Raw genomic sequence first — 13,201 nt, 5'->3', positions numbered from 1 at the left:
TCTTGCATCATGCAGGACAGAGGGATCATGAACAGATTCAACTTTTTTTTTTTTTTTTAAAAAGGAAATGAGCTATTAAAATACTTGTGTCCTGACTTCCATCACTTCATTGTGTTGGGTTGTGGGAGGGGAGTTTTTTTCCGCAGTAGAAGATCCTTCTTTTGCTTTTTGGTGTCAATGCCTAGGGCAGATTCATGGCCTAGCTGCTTCTCATGCTTAGCAGGGGATGGCTGGGCTGCCTTTCTTGCATGCTGCTTCATGGTGGTGGCAAATGTGGGATCTGACTGTGCATCAGGTCTGAGGAATCCCATAGGAAGCCTTCACACAGAGGATTTAACTTGTGATTAAAAGCAAGACAAGGCTGCATTCGTATTAACCTTCTCTCTGCAAAACTCAAGAAGGTCTCCCAACTTTCTCCTCCCCAAACCTCCACCACTTTTCCTCTTTCTTTGATTTCTCAGCTAAAAATAGGGTGACAGAGGGACTGTGGGGTAAGCAGCTGGAGTAGAGCGGAGCCAGTTGCCATAGAAACCAATGAGCCACTTAGCAGCACTTGCCTTCCTCCTTTGCCTGTGGATTTATTTTTCCCTCTTGTTCATGGAGGGACAGTGTGGGGTGGCAGGAGAAGTCCCACACCAGCTGAGATGCAGCTCCCTGCCCCTGTGGCCACCTGAGATGCCAGCGTTCCCTCAGGATCTGCCTCTCACATGAGGAAGGGGAGAGGGAGGATGGACTTCAGATGGAAGAAGGGTCTGAGCTTCAAGACTTGTACATACGCTGGGTTTTTCCCCTCACCCTGGCATCTTGTTTTCCTGTTATGCTAGATAGCACTTGGATGGTGCCCCAAATATTGCAAGAGGACTCTCCAGGCCACTTGTGCCCTGCCCTGTCTCTAAAGATGGCAAATAGGAGCAGTTGGATTTTATGCATGTAACCACGTGCTATATTTCACCCCAGGCTTGAGTCGCAAAGACAGTAGTTTGGAGGTGAACATATGGGTTAGAAGAAGAGAATATTCCTTTCTTCCCAGGCTTTCCTCCCATAATGAAAAATTAACATTTGAGTGATTATTTAAAATAGATGTCCAACCTACTTTTGGTTCACATGGGGCTAAAGTTGTTTTAATTTCACTGCATATACATTTCTCAGTGGGGAAAACCTATTTCCTTGAAAGATCAGAAGCTCTAAATGGAATACCTGAAACATATTAAGCTATAATTTGGTTATACCTGATTCTGGCTTGCAGTACTTGATATTCAGTAGTTTTTTTCTTTTTTCTTCTTTTTCCCTGAGACTGAAGAGACATACATTGTTAGGTAGCACATACTTCACTAAGTTTAAAAATAAACTTAGGAAATATTATCACTAGCAGAAAAGTACTAGATTGGCAGCTCTTGGAGAATGAAATCTTCTCTTCAGCCCTGAAGTGACAGAGCCAGTTTTGGTAAGACCTTCCCACACTGCTCCTCATCCGTATGCTCCAAATATTGCTCCCTCGTAACCCGAGTCATGTGAAAGAGCCCCAGCTGCTCACACCTGGATGCAAACCCAGGTGTCTGCAGGCAGGGGCTATTTTCTTTCTCACTCTGTGCTGTGTGGAAGTGGTAATGGGAAAGACAGTCATGCATTAATGGGTGCTGCAAATAAAGCTGTAAGGAATTTGCCAGCATGCCTGGTAAAGCTTGCTGATGCAGTGCTGCTCCTTCAGGTTGCACATTACCGGCAGTTCAGAAACTTAGGAGAAAAAGTCGATTCTCTAGAAATTGTGGTAGATAAAATTGAAAGCAGTTTCTAGAAATTTGGACTGGATAGTTTTCCTCTGGGTAGTCTGCAATTGGGTTTTTGTGTTTGATTCCTCCTCTGAACATGAATGGAGGACTCAAAGATAATAAATGGCATCACACAGCAGTACATACAGGGAAGTGTAAATGTTAAATAATGAATCCTTATGACATTATGAATGACAAATAATGAATCCTTATGACAACCCTAACCCTAACCCTGCAAAGTCAAATGTATTATTTAACTTCTGCTCATCAGAGAAGGTCAGGCAAGACATGTGTGACAGAGTTAGAACTGGATCAAAGGTATACCTGGGAAGACCTGAAGACCTCCTTCACTGAGAAGTGGCCTGGCTATCCGAAGGATGCCATTCTGCAGCTGCTTAGAAGAGGTCAGTTTGACTCTTGATGCTGACTCTTAGTATTACATGTCTGTACCACATCACTGACTCCAGCAGGACCTACCTAGGCTCTAAAGAGCTGTGTGAGCACTTGTGCTGCTGGGTGAGTCCACTTCAGATCTGTGCAGACCCATAATAGGGAGCATGGCAGAAATATGGGCAGGGTCATGCTGTGTTCTGGTGTTGTCCTGGTTGGCACAACAGTCTTTTTGCAGCCCTTGCTGTCAAAATAATGCAAAACAACCTTGGGGTTTCGTCATGTGTCACATCAGGGTCATTTATTTAGTCACCCGTGCTTGCTTCTCTCTCCTTATTTTTGCCCAGGGTCCTGTGCAGTAGTTCACGTGTGATTAACTGCTTTCCAGCATTTAAGTGAGACTGCAGTGCAAGAATTTGATCTGAATTAAAATATATCCCCAGATTTAGGCAGCTTGATCCAGGTTTGGTGGTGGCCTATTTCTCAGTGAAATGTGTAACAGCAGACAAGTGTCTTCTCTTGTATATTATTATGTTTCTTAATTTCACGGTGTGTTTTCTTTGTTTGTTGTAGTAGCCTGAAGTCATGCATCAAAACTCTTCCTGTATTCATGAAAACATACCAAAGGCGAGCTTCACTGGCTAATTAAATCTTCTCTGTTGCACACTGGCATGATTAATATATATTTAAAACAAACAAAATTTTCTATTATAAAACTTCTCCTATTCTATTCACCTGATGTTATTAGAAGGGTGTGTCCCAGGAGGCAGGATGTGCTGAATGCTACACAGGAAATAGGAGGAGCAAGAATCTGGGGCAAGTGGGTACAAAAATAAAGGGGTGTTTGTACACAGAGGAGTTCCTGTATGCTAGAAGCAAAAAGGTAAAGGTTACAAAGCAAATTCTTCCATCAGCAAGATCGGAAGCTGCATGTCTTCTGTCCTCTTTAGGAGTCATTCAGAGCTGCAGCTTGTTGGCTGCAGAAAGCAAATGAGATTTGGGAGGAGAAGAACCGAACCCCACAGCAACAGCTTGTGGTGGAGGGGAATAGAGAACTGTCAAGCACGCTGAGCATCAACAACAGATGGGCTTTTGTGCAAAACATGGCATCACGGTTAGACTGGGAACAGGAAATGATGGCTTTCCATCTCTACATTAAAGCATTCAGGAAGAATAGGTGTGTTCTTGATGGTTTGAACTTACAGGTGGGGATTGGCTCATTTCTCCTTCCTCTTCTTCTGTCTTCCTAAAGAAACCCTTTCACTTTTTCTCTGCTTCCTCAGGACCTTCGTCCACACAGAAAATCCTATCTTCAGCCTCTAAGGGACCGAGATTTTGGCAATCTCCAGTCCCTAATACCACTCATTTGTGCCGGTTTAGCTGAGCTGAGTTTAATGCCCTTTCCTTCAAGTCCACAAGCTGATGTCCACAGACTACTGTATAGAAGCATTGCTGGGAAACATGTGGCAGTAGATGGAATGTGCTGGGTAAGCAGAAGAGATAAGAAGTGACTGGGAAAGAACCAGCCAGGCTGGATTATTTGCAGGAACCAGGTCTGAGATGGCCTTGCCATCCAGCTGCTAGAAACAAAACTCAAGACCCAATGACTGGGTTTTAATGCTGGTGGAAAACCCCTTACTTTGCAACGGGCAATTTGTAGAATTCTTAAAAAAAAAATTATTTACATATAAAATTATAATGTTTTGGTTAATGTTGTGTTCTTCTCATTAATAATATTGAGGTTACATTGAATTTGTTTGGCACAGCATCTCTCTTTTCAATGTGAAATGAGTTTTTGTACTGGTTGCTGTACACTGCTGAACCAGCCAATGGGGGAAGCAATGAGAGAAGCAATGGTAACTTGGGGTTTGGTAAATCAGCCACTGTGTGTACTGTCTAAGGAACCCCTGATTTGTTCATCTGTTTTCTCCATTAATGGGAACCTAATAGAGCTAATAATTTTGTTTTAATTAGCATTAGATGCCAGTAAGGGAAAGGGAAGCTTTGATGCCTTTCTCACATGTACTGACGTGCCACAAAGCTGGCTCAGGCATAAAACCTCCCTGGAGGAGAATGGAAGAGGGGGCATCCATGCTGATTGTGGGTTTTCAGGAGGGCAGCATGGCATCAGATTACATCTGTTTGGTATTTTAAGGTTTCTTTACGATCTTAGAGTAGAATGTCATTACCTGAAGAATGCAGTCCTGCAGTTAAAGAGGAAATAAAATGTATTCCATAGAAAATTCTGCTGCTGTGGAAAATGTGGGGCCTTGTCAGAAACCCTCTCACCGAGGGGTGAAACTGCACTCCAGACTCCATTATATTAAACATGAGGGGAATGGGTTCAACTCTCTTGCCCTTTTTGGTGAGATTGCAGCTGACAGTTCAGGCAGGAGGATCTGTGCAGTGAGTAGTGTGAAGTGGGATAATGCATACTGAACACTGCGTGCTGGGAGACGTACATACGGCTCTTGTTCTAAATAGTGCCTTCAGACATAGCCTGTGGAGTATGTGCATAATGGCCCTTTGCTGGAATTTTTGCAATGTATAATCTTTGATGGGAAGTGGTTGCTTCTGTATAAAACTGCATCTGCCATTGCAGACTGCTAGGTATGTTCTGTGCATAATGTTGTGGTGTTACTGCATGTGTACATTGCTAATGCCTAGACACACTTCTGAAATGATGAATATTTTTTTCTTCATTATGATTTGGTGCAATGACAATTCCTCACCAAAGTGTCATCTCAACTACTTGCACTTCAGTAGTGCAAAAAGATCTGATTAATTATTTGTTTAAAGGCTGTAAATATACTTTCTTCCATCTCTCCCCCTTTCATTCTCAGATAACTCAGGCATAATGTCTTTGAAAATTTTTCCTGAGGCTCGCCAGAATACATCATCACTAGGATGAAGCCCAGGTATGTGCAGTCGTGCTTCAGAACCAAAGGAACTGTTTGAGATTTGTTTATTTTGCAAACAAAACAAAGCCTGGCTGCTTTCTGTTGTTCTCTTTTCTAGGCTGTTAACTCTGGGTATTGTTCACTGTCAGTGCTAACAGAAAATTAATAAATTTAAAATATGGCTCCTCTGAGCAACCGAACAGAGAAGTTTAAAATGAGAGTCCCTTCTCAAAATTACTTACTGCAAACCATTCAGAGCTTGCTAGACTGCTCTGTTTTCTATGGTGCTTTGGATCGTGACCGAAAGAAACTGTGTAAAAGTAAGATATTATTATTAGCTCCATCCATGTTCAAGCTGACTGATAACATCAACTGTCCTCTCCTTTCATTGATGTACTTGTGAGATCCGTCAATCAAGGCTGTGTCAGCAGCACACGAGGGGGAGGGTGCAAGTGTATTTATTTTTACTGTCAATTGTATTTGCTAATGAAACTGGAGTCCATTACTAGAGAGGGAGCCTATGTGAGTTAGTGACTGAGTCAATTCGTTATCAAGTGCTGGCTCTTGTGCCAAGAATTGCTGGGGAGAACTGAAAATCATCACTCCTCCACCCCCAGCTCCCCTCTGTCTAACCTTTCACATTCACTCCTGATATTAACTGGAGATCTCAGCTGCTGGGAAACTGGCAGATACAATTTTACAAATGGATGTTGTCTGATGTCAACCTTTCCTCCTCCCCTTCCTGAGCCTCTGACATTTCTCAACCAAACGGACAGATGATAGAGCAAAAGTGGGATTATTTCTTTATGTTTGTAATAATAGTAATGACTTATTTTCAAAGTGCTTTTGCTCAGTAAGGAGGGGGGATAGAATAGCGTTTATCCAGCTTGCGTTTTCCATCTCATCTGCTGGTTTTTTCTGCCCCTCAACATCCTTTTATTTGAGGATCTTCTCCTCAAGATAAGATCTTGATCTTCTCCTCTTTCTTCTTCCTTTTTACCAGTTCTGGTCCCTTGCACATCACACTGCTTTGGTGGTGCCCTCCTCCCCTGAGCTCAGATGTGGTCCTAGACCAGCCTGGCTTTACAAACCACTGCTTCCTAGTCTTTTCCTGAACTGACCATTTTCTTGACCCAGCCGGCCTCTCCACAGGGCATATTTCTTATGAGCTGGGGAGACATGTTTCATCCTTACTTGAAATAAGAGTGTTTGGTAGCTGCCCTTGGTGTGAGCAGAGTTACCTGCGAATGCTGGGTAAAAACATCAGTCTCCCATGCTGAGAGCTCTTGGAAACACTGCCTCACCACTGCTTAAAGCAGGCAAAGCCTCATTTTGCATGAGGCAGGGCTTCATAGTCCTAAAAAAGGATGAAATCATGAAAAACTCTAAAACCTAGGGAAGAATTTGGGGCCATCTGGCAGACAGCATCCTCAGATACAGTCTTTCAGGGATGTGCTCATCCAGAGCTGTCTCTGGTGACAGAGCGCTGTCTGCAGAGCCACCAACACAGCTCCTGCTTTTCCTCATGCTGCTCATCCACTACTGGCCAAATCCAGTTGGGCTGTTTCTGTGGGAACAAACCCCAAGGTGGTGTCATTACATGTAGGATAATGTGTGACCTGCACATACCAATTGTCTCAATTGTACTTCCAGAAAAACCCTTACTTTTTAAATGCAGATCCTCTTTGTCCATTGCAACATCTTTCTCCAGGTTTGCTCTCCTCTTCTCTCCAATGGAGCAATTCCTATGTGATTCAGGAGGTGATTTTTGCATTGTTTCATTATTTCACACCCTTTTCTGACCTTGCCTAGCCTGCCCACCTGTCTGGTCGAAAAAGGTCCCCTTATCACCTCACGCTATTTCTCTGTGGTGTGCGTCTGTGCTGCCTTACATCTCTGGACAGTTCATAGCTCTCAACCATGACCCTAGTTTCATTGAGGAGGTGGCTACTATTTTTTGGTGGATTCTGAAAAAGACTGGAAAACTGTTTTTAAACTGGGAGGAAGGACAGTGGACCTCCTGTGGGCAGATGGTGGAGGGAACAGATACTCTATGCAGTGCTCCTTCCTTGTCACCTTTGGGTAAAATGGGTTGACTTCCTTTAATGCCACTCACTTTTAGCATTGTAGATGTGGAAAAGGGAAAAAATGAGATTCCAAATGCTTCCCTCCCCCTGGCAAGAAAGAATCCAGGAGGTCCTGAATGCTGCTGAGGTTGTGTAGTTTGACCCCGCCCTATTCCACCTTGATTCACTGCAACCTATGTGGTAGGCTGTGGTAGGGGTTGTAGAGGAAGGAGGAATCTCAGCAGAGGCAGGCCAAGAAATAAGGGGGAGAAGTAGGAAGTAACTCCTGTGAGCTGGGACAACATCAGGAGAGGTGGGGATGAGAAGTTATTAATTCACTGCTGATTTTGCAGATGAGGAGGTGCATGGAGTAGAGGGAATTACTGACACTTGTGGGGAGGAGCTGGATTTTCTGCATCTCTAAGCGGCCAGAGTCACTCCAGAGGTGATCCAAAATCACCATCTGCTTTTGGGAATGCTGGTGAGTCTGTGAATGTTACATGCTGGGGAGCTGGGAATCAAGCACTCCAAAGACTCTTCAAACATAGCAGCCTTTCCAGAGGGAAAAATATGAAGACCTTGTAGTGACTTTTCTGGTGTCCATCTCCTGGATTTTTTCACTGGTTGTACTGTACTTACATTCCTAAACTTCTTCACACTATTAATCCTTACAATACCCTGTTTGTAAGTTCCACCCCCCCTCCCCCCAAATGCAAAAGCTGTCCTTTAAAGGAATTTAAAGGACTTGCCTTCAGACTCAGCATGAGGCAACTTTATGGTTCAGGTTCCTTGCTCTTGTCTGTTATATCTTTTAGACCATAAACCACTTCCCACCCCTCCCCTTGTGTACCACCTTGCTTTCTTCCACTTACCTACCACAGTTAGTGTGAAACCCTCCTCTAGTGTTGATTTAGCCATATAAGAACAGTTTTCCTGCTTTTCTGCCTCAACTCACTGCTTTTTAAAAAATTTCAGCTGAAAGTGCATCTTCATAGCCTACGCTCTTGAATTTTTCTCTTCCTCTGCAATTATTTACCCCTCAAAAGTGGTTTTATTTAGCTACAGTATGTACATTAAATATGAAAACGTGGTTGACTTATTTAGAATAGTTATTATTGGATGATTTCAGATTGCATGATGAACATGAAGTAAATAAGCCTTGCTAAGTAGGTAGACAGTAATAGTCAAGGGTCACTTCAATATCTCAAAAGCATCCGACTTTAGTTGCCACAACCTTTGAGGGTATAGGCTAGAAAGTAAACTTTAGTTATAATTTGCCAGTGGACATTTTCAGGTCTCTGTCCTTCTTTTGTAGTTTCTTCAGCTCTTATATGTTGTGCACTTGGCTCTCAGCATGATTTATGGCACAGCCCAGAAGGTTGGTTGGTGAGGCAACTTTTGTCCTGCAGAGGGGATTAAAAAGCAATATTTTGTACTTACCTGGGTATATGAGTACAGAAAAATACCCAAACTGCAGACCTGGAGAATATGTCTCCAAAATTCAAGGTAGTTAAAAAACTTTCTCAGTTAAGCTTGATCTAAAAATTGCTGGAGCTGTAATTTAGATCAGATTTCAGGCAACCAGAGCCAGTTTTGCTGAGTGGGTTCCAGCCTTATGTGTAACAGGCTTGGTAATTGGCTGGATAGAAATACAGCAGATATCTGATGTCTGTGGCAGCACAGCTGATTCTGGGATCAGTTTATCTGAGCTGAAACTGATTTGAATTATGAAAAAAATGTTTGCTTTTACTGCTCTGATGTAACAACATCCTTACATAGTGGACAAGCATGATTTGTCCCAAGCACTGTTCTCCCCAAGGTTGGTTGATTGCCATTCTGTCCAGTCTTCATCAAGAGCCTGCAATGGACTGCATGTGCTAATCTCGTTAATATGTTTGTAAATTGTATATCTACTTCATACTATGTATATATAATTTTCTACACTTCTGCATGCTTTTCAGTATCTCAGTTCATAAGGCAGCAAGATTCGAACCCTCCCTTTTATTTGGTAGGATGTTAGGACTTCCAGCCTGGAAAAGAGATGTCTGAGTAGGGCATGACAGGGGTCTAGGGGGATCACAGAGATTGGTAGGAAATTACTATTATGAAATTACTTAATATGAAGAGTAGGAATTCCCAGTAAATTTATCAGTCAAAATCGAAAAGAGGCACTTTTATTTCATCTGGTGCATGCATCAATTGTGGAATTCACTGGAGGGTGTGAAGGGCAAAATTATAAATAGTTCTAAAAGCATCTTGACACATTTATGGAAAAAAAAAAAGAAAGCTGTTAAGATCTACTAAACTCATTGACGCAGATGTGATCTTTGGCTCAGGAAACTTTCAGCCACAGATATCTGGCTGCTGGCAGAATACAGTGGAAAGAGGATCACTGTATATTTGTGTTGTCTTTTCCTAAGCCTTTGCTGGTTCTTGCTGTATTCAGAGCACTGGGCTGGGTGGTCCTTTGGGTCTGGTACCAGACATATGCTTTGACAGTCTTAGCAATATTTCTTTAAGAATATTAAAATGGCTTGTTTGGAGTCAAGTTAAACATTGGTGTTTAACTTCACCAGCAAAGAGGTTCTTTAACTATCTTGTCAGGAGTTGTTCCTAGATATGATCAAGGGACAACAACAGCATCTCTAAAGTTAGGACAGTCAATAATCATTTGGAAGAAATGTTAACATCGCTTGATTAAATATTAATGTTATGAGTCATAGGGAGTTCTTGGAGATTGAGGAGTATGGAAAGAAGCCTTAACTCTTGGCAAAACTCTGTGAGGGAGCTGTGTACTTAAGGTAAGTAACAGATCCAGTATGTGTCTGAGAAAAACCCAGGACAAGGGTCTTGCCCGAGATTTGGATCTCTAGTGCAAGGACTGTGTTCTGGCATCTTTAAAGCTGGATGATGCAGAGAGTGAACTTCTGGCAGCTTAACTATAGCAAAAGTCTGGTTTTCTGTCTCTAAGCTTAGCAATTCTACTTTTAATATACGGATAGTGGCAAATACACTATATCTTTAATTTGTCTCTTTGTCTGCTATTAGAAGTGCCTTCAGGGAAGGTTGAACTCCAGAATCTCTATTCCAAAGGGAATGTTGAACCATAAACCACTCTTAGGGTGTCCTGGGATGAATTCAAGCTTCCTCATTAAGCTTTCTGGGCTTGTATGAGATCTGGCAACACAAGATGTCAATCTGAGAAAGATTTTTTTCCATCAAGAAATTTGCACAGACTACCATTAGCATGAATTGAAACAGTCAGATGAGTTTCTGAACCTTAAGGCTCCTCCATGAGTTTACAAAATCAGGCCAAGCAAATTTTGAAATGGTTAGGAGCTGCAGTGGAGGCAAATCTTGGAGAAAATTAATGCAGTTGGAAGGGAAAGAATGCACTTTTTTTTCTGCTTTTAATTACTGTGCTGCTTTTTTATTCTGACCAGCAAAACCTCCTTCTTCCTTAGAGTTAGCAAAGACATTTGTTTTGAAGAGAGGGCACCAGTACTGGTGTGGATGAAGGTAGAGGTCTGGTGTAAGTAAAGGCAGATTTTGTAACCACTTATGATGATCCTAATGTCTGTTTAACTTGACACCTGGAATACGTCATGAAAGTAATGAACATTTCACAACTTCCAGTGACCTGATCTTTGATTCATGCTCACAGATGTGCCATGGGAATCCCAAGAACCACACATACCACGTGCCCCAGCTTATTGCTTCCCTGTCTGAATTCCTTTCAGCTGTGAGCTCTTTTGCCTTTCTCTGTTTCCCACCAAAAGGGCTAACCTACCACCAGACAAGTGGTTGTGTCTGACATGATACCCATCTGCCCTCTCCCTTCCCTTCATCACGCAATATATATATTGAGCAGATTCTCATTATTGTTCTCTGGTAACTAGGCAACCATGAAATGTCAGCTTGGCCTAAATAAATAAGGCATACATATCTTTGTGATATATTTGAATCTACATACATGTCGTCATTAATATATGAGGTCATTTGAGCATGTCTGTACATGTGTGAAATCTGACTAAATGTAACAATACTTGCAATTTCACCCATGCTCTTGTGATTGAAATATTATCACTACCTCTAAATGACAGGTAAGTAAGTGAAGGTATAAAGAAATAAAGTGACATTTCAAGGTTGCAGAAATACCCAGCTGAAGATGCAGGAACAGTTTCTTGAAAAACATGTGCCTGAATATCCTGTAGCGGTCCAAATTCTTCACCCCATCACTATTTCCAGAATCGCAAACAGCAGACTGGCGTCTCCCTGTCATTTCGCTGTGCATCTGCTCCTCTTTTCCTCTCTCATTTTGCTCACTCATTGCATTGCTGTTGCTGTTCCCTAGATTTTTCCTATTGCTCCCCTGTGACTGTTCCCCTTCATCAGACATCCTTTTACTTCATGTAGAGACCCTTTCCTTAGACCCTCTCTGGCTTATTGTTCCTTTCTTCACTGCCACATCTCCTTTCTGCTCTCCATCTCTACTCCAGCCTGCTCTTCTTCCACCCTTCACCCACATATACAGAACTTGGCAAGATGCAGAAAATAGTCATTCCAAGAGAAACTGGTGGCATGTTCTTGGAGCTGGGAGTGGCCATAGGCTGCAAAGAAAAGCACTCCCAAGTGGGAGGTGGAGAATTTCTTTCAATGAGAATGAGAGGCACAAGGATTACCTGGGGAGGAAGGAAGAAAAACCACCGAATTTTGTAGCTCCTCTCCTTTCCAGAAGAGAAGGATTTCAGGAAGTTTGTCCCATGTGCAATGCATCTATGCAAATATTTGTTATAAGCCAGACATGAGTCCTTGCTCTGGCAGTGCAGGACTAGTACCTTGTTATTTCAGCACCCACCAAAGAATTTCATGATGTTAAAAAAGCCCTTTTGAGAGTTGTGGGCTGTTCTCAACACCCTGTCTACAGGTTAAGGCCGGAGCATCGTTGTGCACTGACAGTCCTTTGTTGCCATCACAGACCTTTCCCAGTATCAGTTCCGAAATAAAGCTCACCTCCCCTGTGAGAGCCTGGGAATTCCCCAGGATCTGTCTGTGTCCTGCTAGTGTGTGTTTCCTTGAGGCTTAACCCAAATATGATTTAGATGCTGTTCAAGACCCAGGGCAGAAACTGAGTCAAGCAAACATAAAGTCTCAGTGAATCTCTCGAGCTCTTCCTTGATTATCTAGGGAAGAATTCAGGTTTCTCAGGCTAATGATCACTGCACTAAGTTGTTCAGCACTGAGAGAAACCAGATCCCTAGTTAAAACTGGGAATCAAGGGCTAGAAAGTGAGGGTTTTTGTCCATGTAATGTGTGCCTGACAAACAATAGCAAAGGGGTATACGTACAGTTGTATGCTGGGGGTCCTGAATTTTGGTTAGGGATGTGTTTATGCAGGCAAGAGGTTTGCTCTAACATAACTGCAGCTTACTCTGTGTAAATTGAGTGGGCTTAAAAGATGAGTGGGAGGAAAAGAACTGCAGCGGAGCTGGAGGCAAAAAGGGCAGGAACAGCTACCTTAAAGCATGACTACTTAAAATTTCCTGACCCACGTGGGCACAACTCCTCTCCCTTAGCTGAAAACACACATTCAAGGCTGTGCATCTGCACAGATCTTCCATCACCCACATTCAGCCATGACAATCTTCAGCAGGCCCACTGTAAGACAGGATATAAACCAGGACAGATCCTCAGCTGGCTGCAGACACCAAAGCTGCCCCAGTCCTTTCAGGGCTGCATCCAGAGTCCATTGCTAATGGCAGGCCAGCAGCAGGCAGATGGGACTCGGTGGGTGAACATGTAACAGATGCAGTCTTTCCAGGAAGGAAAAACCTCACTGCCTCCAGCTCCCTGCTTCCCCTGAGGTTTGATGGCTTCTTGTCCATGCACAGTGAATGCTGAGGGAATGCTGCCCTCCCATCCCACCCATAGCTGGTGAACAACAGCAAATGCTGATCTTAGGAGTCTCTGTGAGAACACCAGGCAGAGTCAGGGCATTGGATGTCCTGTGATGATCCCGACCATCACACTGTTAGTGCAGCCCCCAAAACATATTTAGGCTGTGCCAACTTTCAGG

At 43.0% G+C, this 13,201-nt stretch overlaps 1 protein-coding gene across 9 annotated transcripts in view; it reads left to right on the top strand.

Annotated features, from left to right (window-relative positions):
• GRIN2B (glutamate ionotropic receptor NMDA type subunit 2B) overlaps positions 1-13,201 on the top strand; it is a 274,094-nt gene that overhangs the window by 31,947 nt on the left and 228,946 nt on the right. For 4 of the 9 annotated variants that reach the window (XM_069001950.1, XM_069001943.1, XM_069001939.1 and 1 more), the window contains 3 exons: positions 3,443-3,646; positions 5,003-5,077; positions 7,479-7,606. The exons of 2 other annotated variants lie outside the window; for them this stretch is intronic. The gene's annotated coding sequence lies outside the window, so the exon portion shown is untranslated. Of the gene's footprint in view, positions 1-1,991; positions 2,174-3,442; positions 3,647-5,002; positions 5,078-7,478; positions 7,607-13,201 lie in introns of those variants that run through there. 3 more of the 9 variants (XM_069001959.1, XM_069001901.1, XM_069001912.1) reach the window with 3 other exon arrangements.

Source organism: Aphelocoma coerulescens, chromosome 1A, assembly GCF_041296385.1.
Source record: "Aphelocoma coerulescens isolate FSJ_1873_10779 chromosome 1A, UR_Acoe_1.0, whole genome shotgun sequence".
NCBI classification, from domain to species: Eukaryota; Metazoa; Chordata; class Aves; order Passeriformes; family Corvidae; genus Aphelocoma; species Aphelocoma coerulescens.
The sequence above is the reverse complement of the archived record's forward strand: the minus strand, read 5'-3'. Positions and strand labels throughout refer to the sequence as shown.